This window comes from Eleginops maclovinus, chromosome 2, assembly GCF_036324505.1.
Source record: "Eleginops maclovinus isolate JMC-PN-2008 ecotype Puerto Natales chromosome 2, JC_Emac_rtc_rv5, whole genome shotgun sequence".
NCBI classification, from domain to species: domain Eukaryota; kingdom Metazoa; phylum Chordata; class Actinopteri; order Perciformes; family Eleginopidae; genus Eleginops; species Eleginops maclovinus.
This window is the reverse complement of record NC_086350.1, coordinates 2,356,607-2,379,002: the sequence shown is the minus strand read 5'-3', so window position 1 is coordinate 2,379,002 and position 22,396 is coordinate 2,356,607. Positions and strand designations below refer to the sequence as shown.

The following is a 22,396-nucleotide window of genomic DNA, read 5'->3' as shown; positions in this document are numbered from 1 at the left end:
CATTTGTGATACTTTCAGCAGTACAATCTCCACATATTGAAAGTACTTTTATAGTAGAGCTAATGCAATCCAGAGAACTATAAGGCTGACATAAGGCTATAGAGGAGCAACGTCAGTCTGGCATGACTTAGCGTCACCACCGCTAAGCTAAAGGCGGCTAATGTTGAGCTATAAAGGAACTACAGCACGGTCACATGACTTGACGTCCCCACCGCTAAGCTAAAGGTGGCTAATGTTGGGCTATAAAGGAACTACAGCACGGTCACATGACTTCACGTCCCCACCGCTAAGCTAAAGGAGGCTAATGTTGGGCTATAAAGGAACTACAGTACGGTCACATGACTTCACGTCCCCACCGCTAAGCTAAAGGAGGCTAATGTCGGGCTATAAAGGAACTACAGCACGGTCACATGACTTCAGGTCACCACCGCTAAGCTAAAGGCGGCTAATGTTGGGCTATAAAGGAACTACAGCACGGTCACATGACTTCACGTCACCACCGCTAAGCTAAAGGCGGCTAATGTTGGGCTATAAAGAAACTACAGTACGGTCACATGACTTCACGTCACCACCGCTAAGCTAAAGGAGGCTAATGTTGGGCTATAAAGGAACTACATCACGGTCACATGACTTCAGGTCACCACCGCTAAGCTAAAGGCGGCTAATGTTGGGCTATAAAGGAACTACAGCACGGTCACATGACTTCACGTCCCCACCGCTAAGCTAAAGGCGGCTAATGTTGGGCTATAAAGGAACTACAGCACGGTCACATGACTTCACGTCCCCACCGCTAAGCTAAAGGCGGCTAATGTTGGGCTATAAAGGAACTACAGCACGGTCACATGGCTTCACGTCCCCACCGCTAAGCTAAAGGCAGCTAATGTTGGCTATAAAGGAACTACATCACGGTCACAGGACTTCAGGTCACCACCGCTAAGCTAAAGGCGGCTGATGTTGGCCGTGATGACGTTTAGTCTCACTCAGATTCTTGTTAGCAACTGCAATTTTTCAATTCACCGGTGGGGTATTTATTAACGTTTTTAATGCCGTAGAACAAAGTCTCTTCAGCTTGTGTTAACCTCAGACCTTACTTCAGGCATGTAACCGAAAAACCCTAAAAAAAGGCTAAAATGCTGACTCATTTCCGGGTTCAGGACTCATTCCTGCACCACTGTGATGGAGGACAGGATGAACACACACTGAGATGTTTCAGCTGCCTGTCGTTTCCCTCGCTCCTGTCTCGTCTTGTTGGGAATACGAGGGGAGAGGTCGTGTAATTTACTCTTGATGTAATTACATTCTGCCGTTGATTAAATGTTATCGCACCCAGACGAGCTCTGACATTAATTAGATTGTAAAGGGGTTTGTTTAAATCCATCAGCGGTAACATGTAGGTGTGTGTTGGGTTCAGGGTCTTCCTCTTCAGTTTGATCACTTTGATGCACTACAAGATAATGAGGAGTACATGATGTATCTGAGGGGAGACTTTGGTTCTGTTTATGCCTTCTTCGCGATTCCTCTCTGAATGTTTTTATCAAACTTCTTATAATTAATAATATCCAGTGTGGTTTGTTTTGTGCAAATCAGGGTTAGGGTTAGGGTCAGGAAAACCCGAATCCGGACCAAATGTCAATGTCCATGGACCACTAGTTCATTCTTAGGCTGTTAGCATCCCTTTGAAGTCCAGCTTCTTTTAAATTTAGCAGATAATTGTTTGATTTTCTTCCTTTTTTCAAAGTTTCTGTTACTAACGGCAGCCATATTGTTTTGACTTTTTGTTACAGACTGAAAAGTGGTGGGTTCAGGAGGGAAATTGACAGCAGTGCATACCCTCTTTGAATTTAATTAGTCAAAAATATTATTGTAACCATCCCAGATGTAGCTTAGAGTCATTGCTGCATTGAAGATAACTAGATAGCCCCCTGCATAATCTCAGCAATAATGAGAAAATGCACAAGCTACCCTTACTCACCTTGACGTTACTGGGAAAATATTGAATTTAAGAAGAAGAGGATGACTTTATTAATCCTCAAGAGGAAAATTCAGTTTCCTAACTCTGTTATTGTACAAAACAGTACAAATACACACATGCATCTGATCTTTACACAACAGGTCTGAAAACGACATGCATTTTTTTTAAGGAGAGGTTTCAGAGCGTTGGTGTTGCAGTTTTTTGCAGCGCCAGAGATTCGGGGGTTGAACCGGTAACCTTACTGTTCCCAAGCCAAGTCCCTACAGACCCAGCTGTGACATTAGGGGGCTTCATGTGTCTCTTTTGTAAAAGCAATGCCTACAAATTGTAGGTACAGCTCAGGTGTCTGTTCAGATTAAGAAGCTTTCTGTTTATCAATCTTGATTAATACCAGTTTTATTTGTAATGAATTTAAGGGTTAGGGTTAGTTTCCTAAATAGTGCTTTTACTTTTGGTTCTTCTGCAGATTTAGCTGACAATAGATTTACTTCAGTAAGGCTTTGAATGCAGGACTTTCACTCAAGCGACATATCTGAATACTTCTCCCAACGCTGGCCAGCAGTTGTGTTTCCTTGCAGATGTTTCACAATGAATAATATTCAGTGTCTGTAAGGAAATGCATTTAAATCCAGACAGCATGCGGAACAGTTGAATGTATTATTCATATCTGAACTCTAATGAGCATCATGTGGCAGCTCATGTTTCCTCTTTTAAACCGCGCTGAATTAGTTTATTATGACAGCAAACACCCGTTTCTCTGCTGTGCCTTTTTTTTTTTTACGGTGTGAATGAATTCAAAAAAAAGGACACAAAATAATTTCCTGCCTGCCACGCTCTGTGGTTCTCTCCGTCAGGGGTTTATAACCCCCCCCAGCCCCCGCTGTAACAACGTACACTGCTGTAATGTGTGTGTGTGTAAATGGCAGCAACTGCAGTAATCATGAAGAATGGCTGCAATCGAGGCGGCGTTTAAAAAGCTTCAGATTAATAACGGGACGATGTGCACCGAGCAGCTGGGGCTCCTCTGTGGGATCAATGAGCTTTCATCTTTACTGCTGTTGCTTTTGCCTCTGCACACACACACACACACACACACACACACACACACACACACACACACACACACACACACACACACACACACACACACACACACACACACACACACACACACACACACAGCTTCATTAGCAGCCCTGAATATGTATTTATATCAAGAGCAATGAGGTGCGATGGAGGCTGCACAGCTGATGGAGGTAATATTCCCCATGATCACAGGGTGTATTGATTAAACCTGATGGCCTCTAATGAGGAGGTTGTGGGAAAGCACTTCTTCTTCGAATATGCTTTTGTTTTGATTGAATCTTTTTCTCCATGGAAAAAAATAACTGAGAAAGTGTTTAAGCTCCCGGTGTGAAAAGCCCCGTTGTGTTGGTAATAATTGGCCTCATAAAGGTTGTTTTTTTATCACACTCTTAAAACAGTACAGAGAGGAATACACACAGATGGATAAAGGGGCATTTTTTTTTACCTCAAAGTGTGTTAACAGGTGTTGTATGGCATTAAGCGAAATATCCTCACAACTGCTGCAAAGTGGAACAAATACACACTATACATAAATTAGCTCTTGGCTTTGCTTCAGCATTCAGGAAGAAACCGGTCACATTTAAGCAGTTTATTGATGATTTTGTTGTGGATTTGCTGTGAAAAATAGGAGAAACTTAGCTGATTATCAAAAGCAACTTACAGTAAGTCTAGGATGAATCGAATTGAAGAAGATACTGCGATAGTTGGGAATGACGCGGCTGATAGGCGGCTAGGAAAGGATTTACCTTAAGTCTATTAGCTGTAATTCCTCGTGTAAGTGACCCATGCCAGCTTCAGCAGGAAACACGTTGATGGTAGGAAAAAGTTATTGAACTAAATGATTATATCAACAGTAAAGATGACTCCTACAGTCTCAGTGCTACAACCTTGTTTTTCTTGGTGTTGTTTCTCTGTAACGGGTTTGATTTTGTAGGTGGCTGTTTCCACCAGTCCGTGCTGTTCTGTTCTGTGCCGGTCCAGCTGGCAGGACGACAGCAGAGTCATTGTCTTTGTTGGCAGGCAGAAGCTGTGGCCGATTAAAGGAGCATTTTACATAATATCACTGCAACAGAAGCCTCCCTCCTCTTTCATCCCCTGGAAGTTCCCCGATCACACTTCACTTCTCTAAGAAATATCTAAACGTCCCTTAAATAATCATTTCCTCAGCTCGGTAATCCTATTAGCGGTAGATTAAATATAGTTTTGTCCGATGGCCTTTGATGTCTTTGAACTCTCCGTGCCATCAGCTGCTGCAGGGTTTTCCCTCTGAAGCATGAATTAGAGGACCTCCTGCACGCTCAGCTGAGCCTCCGTCAGCGCCTCACAAACCTTCAGCTGCTGGTTTATTTCATAGCAGTGAATACAGACAGCGGATGGAGAAAGAGGAAATGTCGCACCTGCTTCACTGGAAACCTTTTCCTGCCCTTGTGAGTTCTCCACATATGGGACCCTTTCTGTTTCCATTTACAGTATATGGGCCGCAGTTGTGACCCTGTGAGCAAAACTGGTGAAACCCATTGGTTAGTGTTAATTCAGATAATAGAGAGGTGAAGGGATGACGCTTTTATTGTAGGAATAGCATCTAGGGTAACCCTCGACTAAAAGCCAATGGCATTTTACCATTGAATTTTTTAATATTGCATAAAAAAGGTGCATGTTTCGTTCATCAGGATAATCTCCACATATTAACACCACTTTATGAAGTAAAAAGCTCATGTTGGGCTATAAAGGAACTACAGCACGGTCACATGACTTCACGTCACCACCGCTAAGCTAAAGGCGGCTAATGTTGGGCTATAAAGGAACTACAGCACGGTCACATGACTTCACGTCACCACCGCTAAGCTAAAGGAGGCTAATGTTGGGCTATAAAGGAACTACAGCACGGTCACATGACTTCACGTCACCACCACTAAGCTAAAGGCGGCTAATGTTGGGCTATAAAGGAACTACAGCACGGTCACATGACTTCACGTCACCACCACTAAGCTAAAGGCGGCTAATGTTGGGCTATAAAGGAACTACAGCACGGTCACATGACTTCACGTCTCCACCGCTAAGCTAAAGGAGGCTAATGTTGGGCTATAAAGGAACTACAGCACGGTCACATGACTTCACCTCACCACCGCTAAGCTAAAGGAGGCTAATGTTGGGCTATAAAGGAACTACAGCACGGTCACATGACTTCACCTCACCACCGCTAAACTAAAAGCGGCTAGTATTGGGCTATAAAGGACCCAAAGTCATGAAGTTTCATCCTCTTGGAACCACGAATGTCTTCACTAACATTTGGTGCAATTAATTCAATAGCTGTTGGGATATTTCCAATCAGAATCCCAGCAGTAGACCAATCGACCCCCATTGGCGACTGTAGAACTTTGCTGCAAGAATGGCTAAAAACTAGCACAACATTTTGACTCTTACATGATCATTTGACCCTTTTAGGACTTCATCTACTATCTGATTAGGATGTTAGTTTGTTTAAACACGACACGGACAGTGATTATTAAGCCGTTTGGATACCTGGCTTTGTTGAAATGCACCGCTGAGCATTGAACAAGATGGTGTGGTAGACCGATTTGTGCATGAAGGTGGGTAACAAATGGAAACGAAAATATATACAAATGTTGAACACAAGTATAAAACAAACATTTATGCAGAATTCTCCAAACATCACCTGTGAATCTGTGCTTCCAGTCTTAAAATAAACATGAGGAAACACCTCCTTCCGGAAAATCCTCCGTCTCAACTGTCGACTGCAGAAAATCTCTAACTTAATTTCCACCTTCTCACTTTGTAAAGTCAGGAAACGTTGCGAGGGAGAACAGCAGGAACCACAGTCGAGGAAAATGGCTTCAGGACACATTCAGGGTCCTGCTGTCAGCTCGCTCTAAAAAAGAAAAACACTTCAACTGATGTCTTTTTCTGTCGGCGCCTGGATCACGCTGTGCAGACTCAGCTCGCAGGTTCCTGTTCTGAGTCAGGAGGAGGGGCTGCTGAAATGAGAGTGGGACGAATTGGATGAATTGCTTTGGAATCTCTGCGGATCTACAGCCTGTTTTATTCTTATTAACGTGGGTTCGTTTGGAGGTCGTATTTAGGTCTTCAGCGTGGTTTCCTTGTGTCTCCTAGAAGTAACATTCCCATGCAATGAAGCTCTATTGTCTGACAGATTCTGTCCCGGGCTACATTTGTTTTTGACGTATTACAAAATACCCTTTAATCAAAGTATGTGAAGGTCTACTTCTGGGGCTGATTCGTTTAACACTGGACTTTTATGAAATACAAACGGAGGATGAAGGAAATCCTCTTTGTTTGTCACACACTTGAACATAACACAGTGAAATTTGACCTCTTCATTTAACCCATCCTAGAACTAGAAGCAGTGGGCAGCTACTCTATTACTTTGGCCTATTGTGGGACTTGCACCGGCGACCCTCTGGCTCCCAAACTATAACCCAAACTATTGGAGCAAGGGTCATTTATGTAAATGTTATCAGGGATAACATTTACATAAATCAGTTGGTATTCCATCAGCATTAAAAACAGTGACAGATATTCTGGGATGATACATTTACAATACGAGACATTTTGTATGACTTTCTTTGACCAAATTGTATTCAGTCTCTCTCCAACGCACATCATGGAGGATCGTGTTTAAGGATTTGTTTTTTGAGTGTGCTGACGTGCTTGCCATTGGGAGCAAATTTGGATTTGTTTTTTGTCTGGACACATTGATCCCAACCCCCTGCAGGTATCATGACAAAGTAATGACTTTTTTCCGAAGCAACTTGCAATGAGTCACTGACGATGCTAATCTGAGTAGATTGTGCGAGTAATGATGCTCGACAAAGGTGAAATAGATTGCCGTGAGTGTTTGCAGAAGATGCTAAGGGAAGAAGGAGATAGGAAAAGAATGTTTTATTTCTGAGAGTAAAAAAAGAAGCTGCTAGGCTTTCTGCAGATTCTCCGTCGAACCGAGAGATTCCCCTCCAGGAGAACCGGGATCCTCCTGTTCTCACAGCGGGATCTCCCGCGGGCTGACTCCTGTTTGAACTCCTATCTGACTGAGCCGACACCCTCCACCTCCGAGGCTAAATCCAGCACCTGTTCATTATGCGTTCTGCACCGGCGTCTCTCGGCTGATAGCGAGGCTCATCTGAGGGGTTTCAGTAAAGAGTTTGTTTGTTTGTTTCGAGTGTTGTTTGTTGTCATCTTGAGGCATTACAGTTACCAGGGCTTTATAACGAGAGGAGCTCTGAGAGGAGTTCAGTTTGAGACCTGGAATCAGAAGAACTTCAGAACAATGAAGGAGTTACATTCAACACGTCAACGGTTATACAATCTTCCTGAAGAGTTCCTTAAAGGGGAAAAAATCACACCGGGATTCAGCACAAACTCTCAAGAAACATGACTTCTGCTCCTTTCCAGGTGTATGTCAGTATGTAGAGTCTCTACTTTAAAGAGTCCTCTCCTGCTGATGTTCAGGTGTATATCAGTGTGTAGCGTCTCTACTTTAAAGAGTCCTCTCCTGCTGATGTTCAGGTGTATATCAGTATGTAGTGTCTCTACTTTAAAGAGTCCTCTCCTGCTGATGTTCATGTGTATATCAGTATGTAGTGTCTCTACTTTAAAGAGTCCTCTCCTGCTGATGTTCAGGTGTATATCAGTATGTAGTGTCTCTACTTTAAAGAGTCCTCTGCTGCTGATGTTCAGGTGTATATCAGTATGTAGCGTCTCTACTTTAAAGAGTCCTCTCCTGCTGATGTTCAGGTGTATATCAGTATGTAGAGTCTCTACTTTAAAGAGTCCTCTCCTGCTGATGTTCAGGTGTATATCAGTATGTAGTGTCTCTACTTTAAAGAGTCCTCTCCTGCTGATGTTCAGGTGTATATCAGTATGTAGAGTCTCTACTTTAAAGAGTCCTCTCCTGCTGATGTTCAGGTGTATATCAGTATGTAGAGTCTCTACTTTAAAGAGTCGTCTCCTGCTGATGTTCAGGTGTATATCAGTATGTAGAGTCTCTACTTTAAAGAGTCCTCTCCTGCTGATGTTCAGGTGTATTTCAGTATGTAGCGTCTCTACTTTAAAGAGTCCTCTCCTGCTGATGTTCAGGTGTATATCAGTATGTAGTGTCTCTTTATGTTTCTCATACTGCCTGTGCTGCAGCTCCTCTTTTCACCCTCTGTCTGAAACCAGAGCCCAGTCTGCTCTGATTGGTCAGCTGGCCGGCTCTGTTGTCATTGGTCAACAGCTTAGCCTATCACAAACGATGTGTTGGAGCGCTAGCCAATGGAATCGCTAGTGTGAGAGAAACTCCCTCTGTAGGGACCACAGGGATTTTAGCCTTAGCAGACCATTAACATGCATCAGAACCTATACAACACACTACAGGGCCTCTTATTGGACGTTAATGTAACGTTGTCTTTGAGGAAAATGGCTTGGACTATTATTTCCAGAACCAGGGAAACCGAAACAGCTGTTATTCCTGTGTTCATCACCAATAAACTGATAGCTAAAGGATTAAAGACGTCTGGATTTGTAATATTGAAAGCTTAAGAAATGAGGGACGATTATAATAATTGAGGAAAGTAATATAAAGAAAAGAGATTTGTAGATTTACAGAGGTGTTTATTATCATTTCTTACCCTGTGGAGTCCGTCTGCTCATCTGTAAAAACACATGTTTTATTGAGAGCGACAAACATGTCTTAATTAGTATATCATGTCGACAGAAGCTGGGTAATGGAGTTGAAAGTGCTGATGTGAAGCTTTCACACAGAATCTCATTCATGTCTGTGAGAACATAACATGTTGTACAGACTGTAGGTTATTTATATGTTCAGTGATTTACATACAAAGACCTAAAATGAAAATGGCACGAAAACAATTTGGAAGAAAATCGCTGTACGTGTAAATAATCAGAAATCTGCTATATTTGTTGTAGTATTTGCACAAATACAATCCTGAACTGTATTATAATCACATTTTAAAGGATTAATACTGTAGATTTGTACATTTTCTGTAAGTTCCTGTGTAGTTTTTCTTGTGTTTGTGGCTGCTTTATACTTTAAATGACAAATAAATACGTCTGACTTAAGGCTATTTAAAGGTATTGTAGACAGAGGTATATTTATTATGCCTCTTTAAGAGCTATTTCACACCAAGGCTCTGTTTGTTATGAACACAGTCATAAGTCCTTGAATCTGAACAAAGCAAATGGACGGCAAAGTTCGAGACACGGCAACACTTCTTGTGGTTTTTCATACCATTCTCTTTCATTGCTGCATATTAGGACTGCGTTATCAAAAATCCAAGGACAAAACAAGAGCTCAAGTAGATTTGTACCCTTATCATCCCCTGTTCATTTTCATAGATGAAAGCTAAATTCTAGATGTTTTGTTCATTTGTATTTACCTTAATTATTATAAACTACTGAAATATAGTTTTCTTATTCATCTAAATTTCAGAAGTTTTTTATTTTTATTATTTATCTTTATTATTTATCATTATTGTAATTATTTTAGTATTTATTATTATTATATTTCTGGTATTTGTTTTTTTTATTATTTATCTTTATTTTGTATTTATTTTTATTATTTATCTTTATTTTGTATTTATTTTTTATCATTATTGTAATTATTTTAGTATTTATTATTATTATTATTATTAGTATTATTATTATATTTCTGGTATTTGTTTTTTTAAATTATTTATCTTTATTATTTATCTTTATTATTTATCTTTATTTTGTATTTATTTTTTTGTAATTATTTTAGTATTTATTATTATTATTATTATTAGTATTATTATTATTATATTTCTGGTATTTGTTTTTTTATTATTTATAAATGTATATATTAATATTTTTATAGACAAAATAATTATAATCAAATACTGTATTTTTTCTGTCATTTTTTACTTCCTCATGTTATGTCTTAAAATAGTCCTGTCAAGAAGTCACATCATGTCTCAGTAAATAGAAGCGATGCAGGGAACAGCTGACGGTCGTCATTTTTCTACCTTCTCTTCGACTGAGACTCAACGTTTGATGTTTTAATAAAGACAAACTGTCTCCGGAAAGACTTATTTTCTCCTTCTTTAAAACTCTGCGGCGGATATACCTCTCATTCAAACACTCAAATATCGCTGTGTGTGTGTGTGTGTGTCTTTGTGTGTGTGCAGCAGATTAAATGGAGGATGTGATGGTGTTGTATTTTCGCTGACGTTCTGTCGGATCAGTCGCTGTGTGGAAAAACTCTCCCGTCTTTTTTTCTTCCGCAGGAGTGTGAAAGCCTGCGGGAGATAATCTGCTTTTCTTTCTCTCCTTTCTCTCGGCTGCTCATCCTCTTCCATCTTCCTTTCTGTACATCGTTATCCCTTAAACTCTTTCTTTTCTTCCTCCTATAAGACACAAATACTTTCCGTCTGGCCTCACCTGTCTCTGGTTCTCATATTTGGCTGTTGCATATCTTTTCCTTCCACTTCCACTGCATGCAGTCTGAGGAGTGGATGAATATTTCATGGCGAGGGATCCCTGCACGTTTCCCCCCTCGAGAAACGAGTTACCAAGAGCCAAATGAATCATCTGCAGTCAGCTCACCTTTTCACTCCAACAAAAACACTCACCTTCCATTAGTGACGGCCAATCGAAACAGTGGTTAAGAGAGGAGAACGCCTGTAATTTGGGAGGTTTGTCTCAAGAGTCCAAACTGCATTCAGAAAGAGACAGAAGAATAACGTTAAGATCAAACAGAACCAAAAACAGGATGAATTTATTTATGCGAAAGTCTGCGTCTCCGGGGGACACAACTGTCCCCTAGTGAACCCAAAAGTCAAAATTCAATAATGTCTCAAATCCAAACCATCATCCTGCAGTAAACCTAACCAAACCCTCCATCGCCAGAGACCTTAACCTGCATTTGAATTTGATTTACTGCAAGTGAAGACCGGTGCAAACACAGTGCAGCGGCTCAGAACATTTCCATTAGAATAAACACAAAATAAAGTAAAAGTATATAAACGCAAATGTGCAAAAACACATGCCAATTGAGTAAAAGTAGAAGTACTCAGGTCTTGTACTTGAGTAAAGTAGAAGTACTCAGGTCTTGTACTTGAGTAAAAGTAGAAGTACTCAGATCTTGTACTTGAGTAAAGTAGAAGTACTCAGGTCTTGTACTTGAGTAAAAGTAGAAGTACTCAGATCTTGTACTTGAGTAAAGTAGAAGTACTCAGATCTTGTTCTTGAGTAAAGTAGAAGTACTCAGATCTTGTTCTTGAGTAAAGTAGAAGTACTCAGGTCTTGTACTTGAGTAAAAGTAGAAGTACTCAGGTCTTGTACTTGAGTAAAGTAGAAGTACTCAGATCTTGTACTTGAGTAAAGTAGAAGTACTCAGATCTTGTACTTGAGTAAAGTAGAAGTACTCAGATCTTGTACTTGAGTAAAAGTAGAAGTACTCAGGTCTTGTACTTGAGTAAAGTAGAAGTACTCAGGTCTTGTACTTGAGTAAAGTAGAAGTACTCAGGTATTGTACTTGAGTAAAGTAGAAGTACTCAGGTATTGTACTTGAGTAAAGTAGAAGTACTCAGGTCTTGTACTTGAGTAAAAGTAGAAGTACTCAGATCTTGTACTTGAGTAAAGTAGAAGTACTCAGATCTTGTACTTGAGTAAAGTAGAAGTACTCAGGTCTTGTACTTGAGTAAAAGTAGAAGTACTCAGATCTTGTACTTGAGTAAAGTAGAAGTACTCAGATCTTGTTCTTGAGTAAAGTAGAAGTACTCAGATCTTGTACTTGAGTAAAGTAGAAGTACTCAGGTCTTGTACTTGAGTAAAAGTAGAAGTACTCAGATCTTGTACTTGAGTAAAGTAGAAGTACTCAGGTCTTGTACTTGAGTAAAGTAGAAGTACTCAGATCTTGTACTTGAGTAAAGTAGAAGTACTCAGGTCTTGTACTTGAGTAAAGTAGAAGTACTCAGATCTTGTACTTGAGTAAAGTAGAAGTACTCAGGTCTTGTACTTGAGTAAAGTAGAAGTACTCAGATCTTGTACTTGAGTAAAGTAGAAGTACTCAGATCTTGTACTTGAGTAAAGTAGAAGTACTCAGGTCTTGTACTTGAGTAAAGTAGAAGTACTCAGATCTTGTACTTGAGTAAAGTAGAAGTACTCAGATCTTGTACTTGAGTAAAGTAGAAGTACTCAGGTCTTGTACTTGAGTAAAGTAGAAGTACTCAGATCTTGTTCTTGAGTAAAGTAGAAGTACTCAGATCTTGTTCTTGAGTAAAGTAGAAGTAGTCAGATCTTGTACTTGAGTAAAGTAGAAGTACTCAGGTCTTGTACTTGAGTAAACGTAGAAGTACTCAGGTCTTGTACTTGAGTAAAGTAGAAGTACTCAGGTCTTGTACTTGAGTAAAGTAGAAGTACTCAGGTCTTGTTCTTGAGTAAAGTAGAAGTACTCAGGTCTTGTACTTGAGTAAAGTAGAAGTACTCAGATCTTGTACTTGAGTAAAGTAGAAGTACTCAGATCTTGTTCTTGAGTAAAGTAGAAGTACTCAGATCTTGTACTTGAGTAAAGTAGAAGTACTCAGGTCTTGTTCTTGAGTAAAGTAGAAGTACTCAGGTCTTGTACTTGAGTAAAGTAGAAGTACTCAGGTCTTGTACTTGAGTAAAGTAGAAGTACTCAGGTCTTGTACTTGAGTAAAGTAGAAGTACCAGAGTGTAGGAATACTCTGTCACAGTAAAAGTATTCTAAATGTTCCTCCAGTGAAAGTAGAAAGTACTCTCCTCTAAATGTACTTAAAGTAGCGACAGTAAAAGTAGTCATTGTCTGATTGGTCCATTTCAGAATAATATCTCTGATATGTTTTATAATGATTGATCATTAAAGTGTTCTCAGAGCTGGTAAAGGTGCAGCTAGTTTGAATGGCTTTGTATACTGCAGGGTAGCTGCTGGATTTACTGCAGGTGAACTACAGTCTGATTTAAGGGAGATTATATTTACCATCATTCATCCTAATCTGCCTAGCAACTAAAGCTGTTAAATAAATGTAGTAGCTGTCCATCAGTTTTAGTGTCCCCTGGTTTCCGTTGTGTTTTGCATAAATATGTGCATAGGGAAACTTGAAGGGAGTTGTCCTGGTGGTCGATGGAGATGCCGTGAGCTCGCCTGAGGGCATTAAGAGACTCCAGACAACATTACCAACATACTGCAAGAGACACAGAGTGGTTCCTGGCAATGATGGGCTAAATCACTACTGGTTCTCTTATGGTTAACGCTATGAAGCTATGAATGAAATGGAAGTTCATTTATATGTAAAAGTCCTTAACTTTAGCTTTAATGTGGTTGCTCAGGTCTGTCTGCTTCAGCTTTGGGATGATGACATGCTTTCCCTTCTCTGTGGTTTGGAGTTTAATTTCACTCTGAAGCTTTGAGTATTGGAGCTATGTGAATGAGTGATTATGGATACAAAAATACTCCTTTACAATTCAAGCTTTTCTGGCTGGTGTTCCAGTGATAAGCTTTTATTGTGAATACTTTTTTTGCTAAATACAAATGCACACAAATATGGATGCAAACACCCTCAATGTCTGACTCAAACTCAGTCTTTTTAGCTTGACTTTAGCATCTAAATGTGGGGGAATAATCACTCGCAATCATCTTCAGCCTAAACCCTGGTGTCGGGTTAAAGAGACAAACGTGAAACAAGGATCTTATTGTCTTTCTTTCTGTATCCGAGTCCTCAGAGCGAGGAAGGAGGCGCTGCTTGCACTGAATACTTCATCAGCTGCAGGAAACCCAGAGTGCTCCAATTATCCCGAGCTCGTTAACAAGGGCGGGCACGCACTGAGAGACACACATGGGAACAAACGTTTCTTTTGTTGGTCGAGTTCTGTTCAGAGAATGTGCTCGGTGACCGTTTGGCATTACTGTTTGCATGTTATTACATTTGGAGTTGGGTAAAGTGCTAATGAGCTATACGCTAGCAGTTTCCCTTTGCTTTTAGTCTTTGTGCTAAGCTAGGCTAGACACGACCTGGATCTATCTCTATACTGGAGGCACGCTGTTGGAAATATAACCATCTGAATCATTTGAACTGTGGTTTTCTTGTTAGCTTAGCTTCTTGAAACATTAGCTAAGGTTGTTAGCATTCTGTTATAAGGATTTGAAGACAATATGTCCAGGATAGGGGCTCAAAAATCAACATGCCTCAATTTAAGGTCGGCAAATGTTGAAATCCCTTTTGCTAAGTGCTGCAGGTTGTCTTTTTTTGGTTTACTTTGGTTGAGCTAAGCTAGTTGTTACCTGTGCTTAGGCTAAACGAATCAAGATGATCCAAAGAAACAGAAAGACTTTACCAAATATCCTCTTTAGCTGTTTTGGGGTTTTGATTGTCTGAGTCTGGCTTTTTAAGGATAGCAGATGTGTTTTAGATACGCTTGGGCTATAAAGACGGTGCATTCAATGTTGTTTACTTTTAGTTTGATATTTAAACATTATGTCAGACCTTTTTTTGGGGGCTAATGACATTTTTATATTCTAAACTTTATCGTAGTATTTCTTTAGCTGTCATAAAGCAGCACTGTTTTTAGCTTTTTAGGGGAAGTTAATTGAAGATTTGAGCATGTTGATCAGGCATAAAGGAGGCTCGTCCTCAAAATGATGAGCTGTACCACACAAAGATGATTTTAGATTAATCAGAAGTCTTATTTTTTATACAATGCTTTGATGAAGTTAAGGACCTGGACACTTATTTTTATTGGTCAGCATATATATACACTTTTGCATGCATTTATTTAGATCCAGAGATGAACAAACGGTGGTAGCAAATCATCTTTATGTCAAATCATGTCGGGAAGAGACGAGGAGTTTTTTGTTTTGAAACAACATTTTGAACTGAGCCATGTTGGTTTTCAAAAGGCTGAATTTGATGACCAAAACACCCAAACCATTAGCTTGTTGAGCAAATAACATTAGCATTAGCGACCAAGGTAAAGAAGTATTCTCCTTAACTTTACTAAAACTAACACACAGCAAGACTTTGAATGTTTACCGTGCAGAAAAGTCTTTGAAATCCAGGACAATCTCTCAATTATGATACCCTGTTGGTGATTCACAGCGTGCACTAAAACCAGTTGTAGCTCCAGCTATCGTCCCATGCTGTGTGATGCTACATTACATTTCAATCAGCCGACGCTGTTACCCAAAACGACTGACAATAAGTGCAAAAATATAGAGAATCAAACTCAGGAAAGTGCAGATATCTTCACTTAAAGCAAGCCATACCATTGTTAGTGTGGGTGAACTTGAAAGGCCTAAGCTAATTTAGCTAACTGTTTGTCACTGATGGATGCTATTTACCTTACCCCGTCATTAATGAACGTAGAGATAAGTAACTCCTGAATTATAGAAGACTCGGTGTCAGCGCCGCGCCACGTTACAAAATCCTCCGAATAAAGGGAAAGTATTTTGGCATCATCAGCAGACAGTTTGTGTTTCAACAGAACTGAATTAATGGACGCACAGAACAACCTTGAGCAGTATCACACGGGTCCTCACTGACTCACAGTGATTAGCTGTTGCTGTGGATTTCATCACCCACTCCCACTGTAAGAGGACAAACCGCCCCACCAACCCATACTTTAGCAGCAGTGTATTGAACTGCAGGCAGAGGGTTACTAGTGTTAAGGTTGTCGTGCTGCAGGAAGCTCCAAGGCTTCAGACCGAAGGATCAAGCCTCTGGAAAAGCGATGCGAGACCGAGACTTAAATCAGAGTTTGTTTTCTTTTCATCTCACATGAAGGAGGACGACCTTAGCCTGACCCTGATCCCACGATGAAAGGACCGTGGCCTGCAAGAATTAACACAACATGGCATCAAGTAGTAGGAAAACCAGAGCACAAGCAGGATAAACATCAAGGCGCAGTGCGAGACTATTTTAACCCGGAGAAGGAAATACTAAAAAGACTTAATCGTTGAAAAGCAAACATGTTCTGATAACTGCATGACTGACAACAGCCAATGGGAGGCTAGCCCATGACCTGGATGATAACATAAACAGGTGAAACAAATGGAAAATAACCAAGAAATTAGAATATATTAGAAAACATTTCAGATGCATAGAGTATCGGTGTTAAAAACCCGATTATTTGGCATTTTAGTTTCTGTGTTTTGAACCCCAAACAGACCAAAGGCTTAATGTGCTCATTGCCCTGGATGTGCAATCTCCACTGAGGTGGAACCAATCAAAGCACCACGTAGTGTTTTGCAACCCCCCCCCAAAAAATGAGACTAGAAGAGCCTCAGTTTGAAGTGGAAATATGGTTACCCAGAAGTCAGAATAATAGACAAGTTTATTGCCAGGTTAACACATTTAACGTTTGGTGGATCGAGTGCGGTGTATACATGAAAACATGGAGGATAAATTGTAATAAAAAGACCAAAAAATAAAGAAATTATCACATTTAATTTAGATAAATATTTAAATAAATTAAAGATATACAAAAGAAATAAGTACAGTATTCAAAAATACTTGGAAATATATATATATTTTTTACATCCCCTTTATTTTACATTATGCTCAGTTAATTTCAGGGATTCCATTAAATGGTTTCTTTGTGGATGTAGTTTTTAATTCCATCCTCGACACCTGCCAAGATCCATAGATTTTTTCCAACTTGTATTAAGATTGACTGGCAATTAACTAGATTTGACACCTTTTGAAAAGCAATTTTAATATGTAAATTGGGATTGGATTTACAGCACTGGCAGTCTCATCAGCTCCTATTATTTATCTGACGGTCGCACGCAGTCGAGAGAGAATTCCGATGTCTCACAGGCAATAAATGTTGTGTTTGAATGTGTTATTAAATCTGGTTTTAGTGTCAGAATGAGTCCAAACAGATGGAAACATTAATCAAACATCATCCAGCTCCAACATCTCCCTCTGCAACCTCGTCTTATCTGTGTGTTTGTTTCATATTTCATGTTGCATAGCACCCAGGTCGCCTTTACGCCTGACTCCAGGAACCGGCGCTGGGTCTGATGGGTTCCTCCGTCACATTTCCTCCTGATTGTCGGTCAGTTAAACAGATGTTGATGCAGACATACAGCCCATCACCCCCCCCCTCCTCCTCTCCTCTCCTCCTCCTCCTCATTTGCTTCACTTCTCGTAAAATTATCCTCCAAATGAGCTCATTAGTTTGTAGGGTGCAACCTGAGGGAAAGTGAATTTTAATGGGGAAGGAAAACTTTGCTGCCTTACTTTCTATGAAGAACTTTTTCAAACAGATCCAAAGTGTGGAAGATTTATAAGATCCCTTCTCGTGTCTTTAGTTAAATGTTTGAAATTCATATAAGGACAGTCACTCTCACATCTTTAGCTTCTTTTGGACATGTTTCACGGCAGGATGAGTTTCCTGGGATTCTGGCCAAAGGGCGGAATAAAGCCAACGTTCCCAGCTCAGAGACACCGTTCAGATGTTCTAAGCCATGTTTCTTCTCGGGTCAAATGTTCATTGGTTGTGCCCAAAGCTACCTAGAGATTATTTCTGATTAACAAAGTGTATCAGGACTCTTTAGTATTTGGTGATTTGGTTGTTACGTATAACTATTACTTTCCAAGCTAAAAGCTAAATGTAGTTACACCGGAAAAATAAATCAAACCAATCGGTATCTTAAATACTGAGATTGTAAACAAACAAACAAACTCCTTATTCCAAAAGTAAACCGTATTAAAAGTAGTTATCATGACAACAGAGAGCCACAAAGTCCAAAAAGGAGGTAAATATTGAAGATTGCTTTGAGCAGTTTAGCTAGCTTCAAGAGTGTTTGACTAGCAGCTGTACACACACACATTCCTGGCTAACTAGCATGGATTCTTTATAGCTCAGCAGCTTGTCAACTAGCCATGCATCGGTTGATTTTGATCAAAACGTCAAAATCAACCGATGCTTGTATTCTACTGAAGTAAGACTCCTCAAGATGCCCTGAATTTCGCCGGAAAGACCACGTTTTTAACCAAATTACAATAAGAAACCCCAAAGATAGCGCTCACCAATCTCTTACACTGTTAGCTTGTATGAAGAGACCCTTCCTCTGTGAACAGGGATGATCCCCTCTCCCAAAATTAGCATTTTGAGGCATGGTGCTCATTTTGTGAAATGTTGGCAGACCATGCCTTCCTCTGGCGATGTTTTCAGGACTTATGACACGGTAACCAGTTCCATATGTGGGTCACTGGGTCCGGGCCAAAGCTTGAGCCAAAATGTTGGGCTAAAAAAAGACCTTTGAAATGGCAGCTTGTATTCTGAGTGAAGTTATAGTCGGAAGAAATGGACGGAGGAACTAAAGGATCCTTCAACAAACAGTGTTGAGATTTAACCTTGAAAGTCACATTTTGGGCTTTCCGTTTTCTTCTTTTTACTTGAAGTTACTACAGCCAATGTTGGATGACTAAGCTAATACTTGCATGGCTAGTAAACAATAAACTGCTGAGCTAACAATTGCAGTGGTAGTTAGCCATGAATATGTGTGTGTACAGCTGCTAGTCACACACTCTTGAAGCTAGCTAAGCTGCTCAAAGGAATCTTGAGGAAATCACAATATTTACCTCCTTTTTGGACCTTCTTGTCAGGGTTGGGGAAACAGGACCCAAGTGCAGTTAATCAAGGGGAGGCAGGTAAGGGTCCAAACAAAAAGCGAGCTTTATTCAAAAGCTGTTGACGAAACACGAAGCAAGGGGAACACAGGACTGGAACAGACACAGAACATGGACATGAACAGATTGGAAACGCCGACAACCGAACAAGAGACCAAAAGGGGAACAGAGACTAAATACACAAAGGTAATCACAAGACGAGAGAGACAGCTGGAGGGGGAGGAGAAACACAGGGGCAACAGGTGAACACAATGACACAATCAGGCACAGGAGGGAACCGCAGACAGGAAGTGAAGCTAAACATGACACAAGAGGGGAAACATTTCAAAATAAAACAGGAAACACAAAACAAGGATCATGACACTTCTGGCTCTCCGTCTTCTTAAAGATGACTACTTTTAAGACTGTTGTTCTGGTGTAATTACATATTGTAAATAACCCCTAACACTTCTGTGTCTTAATAACCTTTTTCTTTATTCCTTAAAGTCCTGACTCGGATTGTTTGAGTTGCTATTATACAAATGAAAGTCAAATTCATCATTGAAGACTATAATCTCAAGGAAGCCAGAAAGCAGCTTATTTATGTTATGTTATTTTAAGCTGGACTGAGAGCTTTGTTTGACATGCTGCCTGTTTCCTTTTTTGCTTTCAAGTCAAAGTTGTGTACGTGTTTCCCAGGAAACCTTTCAAGATTTGTGGCTGAGCGGCTCAAAGGCGAGAAATGAAAAGGGCGAGCGGGGCACATACGTCCTGTTTTCTATGTGTCACTTTGACTCAGTATTCACCGGGGGGGGGGGGGGGGGGCGGGGTGTTATACACTGATAAACACTCGCTGCCTTGGCGAACTGTTAATTAAAAGGTCGGTGTAAAAGGCTTTGCTCGAGGCTATAGCTTTAATGATATCTTGTATCACCAATAATTCCATTACACGTCGTGCCTTTGAAAGGTCCGGCCGTGTTATTCGGTCCGCCTTTCGAAGTTCAGTCACTCCCGCCGTGAGACGTTCCTCGTTAAGTTGAAACGCAAAGTCAAATTGCATTATTCCTTTCTCTTCGGTCCCGTGGCCTTCTGACGCGCTTCAGTTGATTCAACATCATTAAATCTGTGCGGCATCGAGGCTTGTGTTTGTGGGACAAAAGCAGCTCGGCTTGACAAACACATTTCTAACTCGCGTTTACACTCTGGATGTGATGTTGACTTACCTTCAGAAGAGAACATTTCAGATCCATTCATTAAAATGTGCTCATTTCCAGAGGTGGACCATCCCAAGTAAACTGACTCAAGTCAAAAAAATCCATCAATTCTTAATTTGTATATTTCTGCTGAAGAATATTTTAGAGAAAATATTTGCTTTTGAACGAACATTTCTAGCGCTCTAGATTAACGTAAAGAGGCCCTATTTTATTTTGGGGGGGTTTCTGTACCCTGTAGTGTTGTATAGGTTTTAGTGCATGTAAATGGTCTGCAAAGGCTAAAATTCCCTGGAGAGAGAGAGTTTCTGAAACGCCTCCAATGGAGTCCTTTGTTTACTTCACCCACGCTTCTATTGGCTACCTCTCCGACACATTGTACGTGATAGGCTAAGGGGCGGGACATCTCTTAGCGGTTGAACAATCACAACAGAGCCGGCCAGCTAACCAATAAGTTCTCTTTGTCAATGGATTATAAAATGTGATTTATCTTCTCTAAATGAAACTATTGTGACTAGAAACATAAACGAAGTAGCTGAACCGATTAGTTGATCGACAGAAAGTATGAATATATTCTAAAATGAGCAGATTTGCTGCTTTTAATATTCATTTACTTTCAATGTCGTCTAGTTTTTTACTATTAGTTTGAAAAAACCCCTTTTTTTTTGCAATTTTCCAAAGAACAATCAATCGATTTGATTACCACCTGTAACCCTGACCTGCAGAACGTCCATTTAGTATTGATTGAATGCATGCAATCGTTCCAAAATATCCAAAATCTATGTGGATTATATAAGCTGTTATGTAAAATGGAAAGAGCTCCGTCAAATGTTCTTGCTCAGCTCATGATTTTCTGGTAAATTGAGGTAAATGTACAACATGTCAGAAATCTCCAACAGACTGAAGGTAACTCGTGTCCGAATGAGAAAAATGTCGTCTTTCTAAATCGTATTTTATAAAGGGATGATGAATGAATGATGAGCTCCAGGTAATGACTTCCTTTATTTCCTTTTGAATATGAAGTATATGTGCAGGAACTTCCATGCAGAAGCTTACAGCCGAAAAGTTCCCCCGGAGAGCTTAAAGTAAATCCTCAGGATGTTGGAAGCGGCAGGGATTTCTTTATCTGCTTCCCAGGGAATGGGAGCACATTCCCACATTGTCACGTGTGTGTGTGTGTGTGTGTGTGTGTGTGTGTGTGTGTGTGTGTGTGTGTGTGTGTGTGTGTGTGTGTGTGTGTGTGTGTGTGTGTGTGTGTGTGTGTGCTCGTGTGCTCGCAGTATTTTGGATTTTAAATTGCACATGACAACATTTCGTGCGGGACTCTGTTAACTGATTATTTCCCACTTTGTCGCCCAAAGTTAATTTAGTGGATTTGAGCGCGGCAGGAGGAGACTCACTCGCCGATTTTCCACTTTGGTTTTTTCACACATTGGAAGTGTCTCGGCTGAAGCCAAAGCTCATTAAAACCATGCAGTGTGTGTGTCCATCTTTAGTATTTCCACTTTCATCTGCCTGAGCCTCTCACACACTCACATACAGATAAATGTGTGTATTGTCGAACACAGTCTGGCTGTAAAATATAATTGATAATCTGCAGAATCGTCCGAAATTAATCATCTTTTCTTTGCTTTGTGCATTTAGTTTTTCGCCTCTTCTGATATTTATGTATCTTAACTGGTGGCCTGCATGTTTGACGCAAACACTAAAAGTTATAACCAGAAGAAAGAGCAGTAGATTCAGCTTCTGCACTTCCTGCATGTCCTTAAAACACAGTTCCTTTTGCACATCTCTCATATCCAAATACCTATGTATGATTGCAGTTTAAAGAGGACATATTAAGGTCCTCTCGGGTTAATTTTTGCCTCGACTGAGACATGCTTTAATCCTGTTAGGAGGAACGTGACTTGGTAAAACATTAAATCCTCAGAGTTGTTTTACAGACGGATGATTGACAGATGTTAAAGGAGGGTTAGTTGCCTGTCGTAAAACCCTCAATGCAGCTGTCAGTGAAATATGATGCAATAACAACAGAGATGCCCTTCAGTCTCTCATATATAAATAACTAAAACCAGGGCTCCTCTGAGAAGAAATCCTATCTGTTCTGACAGATAGGTGAAGAACTTTAATGCTCATAATGATTTTTCTTTTCCATTTTAAAAAGTATGACGCTAATCCCAGTGGTGTCAAATTAAACGAGCTGCCATAATAAAATTAGACACAAATAATGCATGGATAATATTATTCTGACGGAGGAAATAACAAAACTTTGGTCCTTTTTTGAATCTAAACTCATTCCAGTTTGTAATTAATCAGTTTCTTTATTGTCTTTGTTATTATAAAACCTAATGAACTCTTTATTGTTCTTATTTTATACATTTATATATACTTCCTTTGCTTGTAAAAGACTGTGAAATACCTCTGATAAACTGCTGAACTTATTAGCAAAATGTACCTCGCATTAGTGCTAATTAGAAAATGCTATCATGCTAACT

General features: G+C 40.1%; 1 protein-coding gene across 1 annotated transcript in view; it reads left to right on the top strand.

The window, feature by feature from the left end:
• grm8b (glutamate receptor, metabotropic 8b) overlaps positions 1 to 22,396 on the top strand; it is a 113,539-nt gene that overhangs the window by 36,560 nt on the left and 54,583 nt on the right. The window lies entirely within an intron of this gene.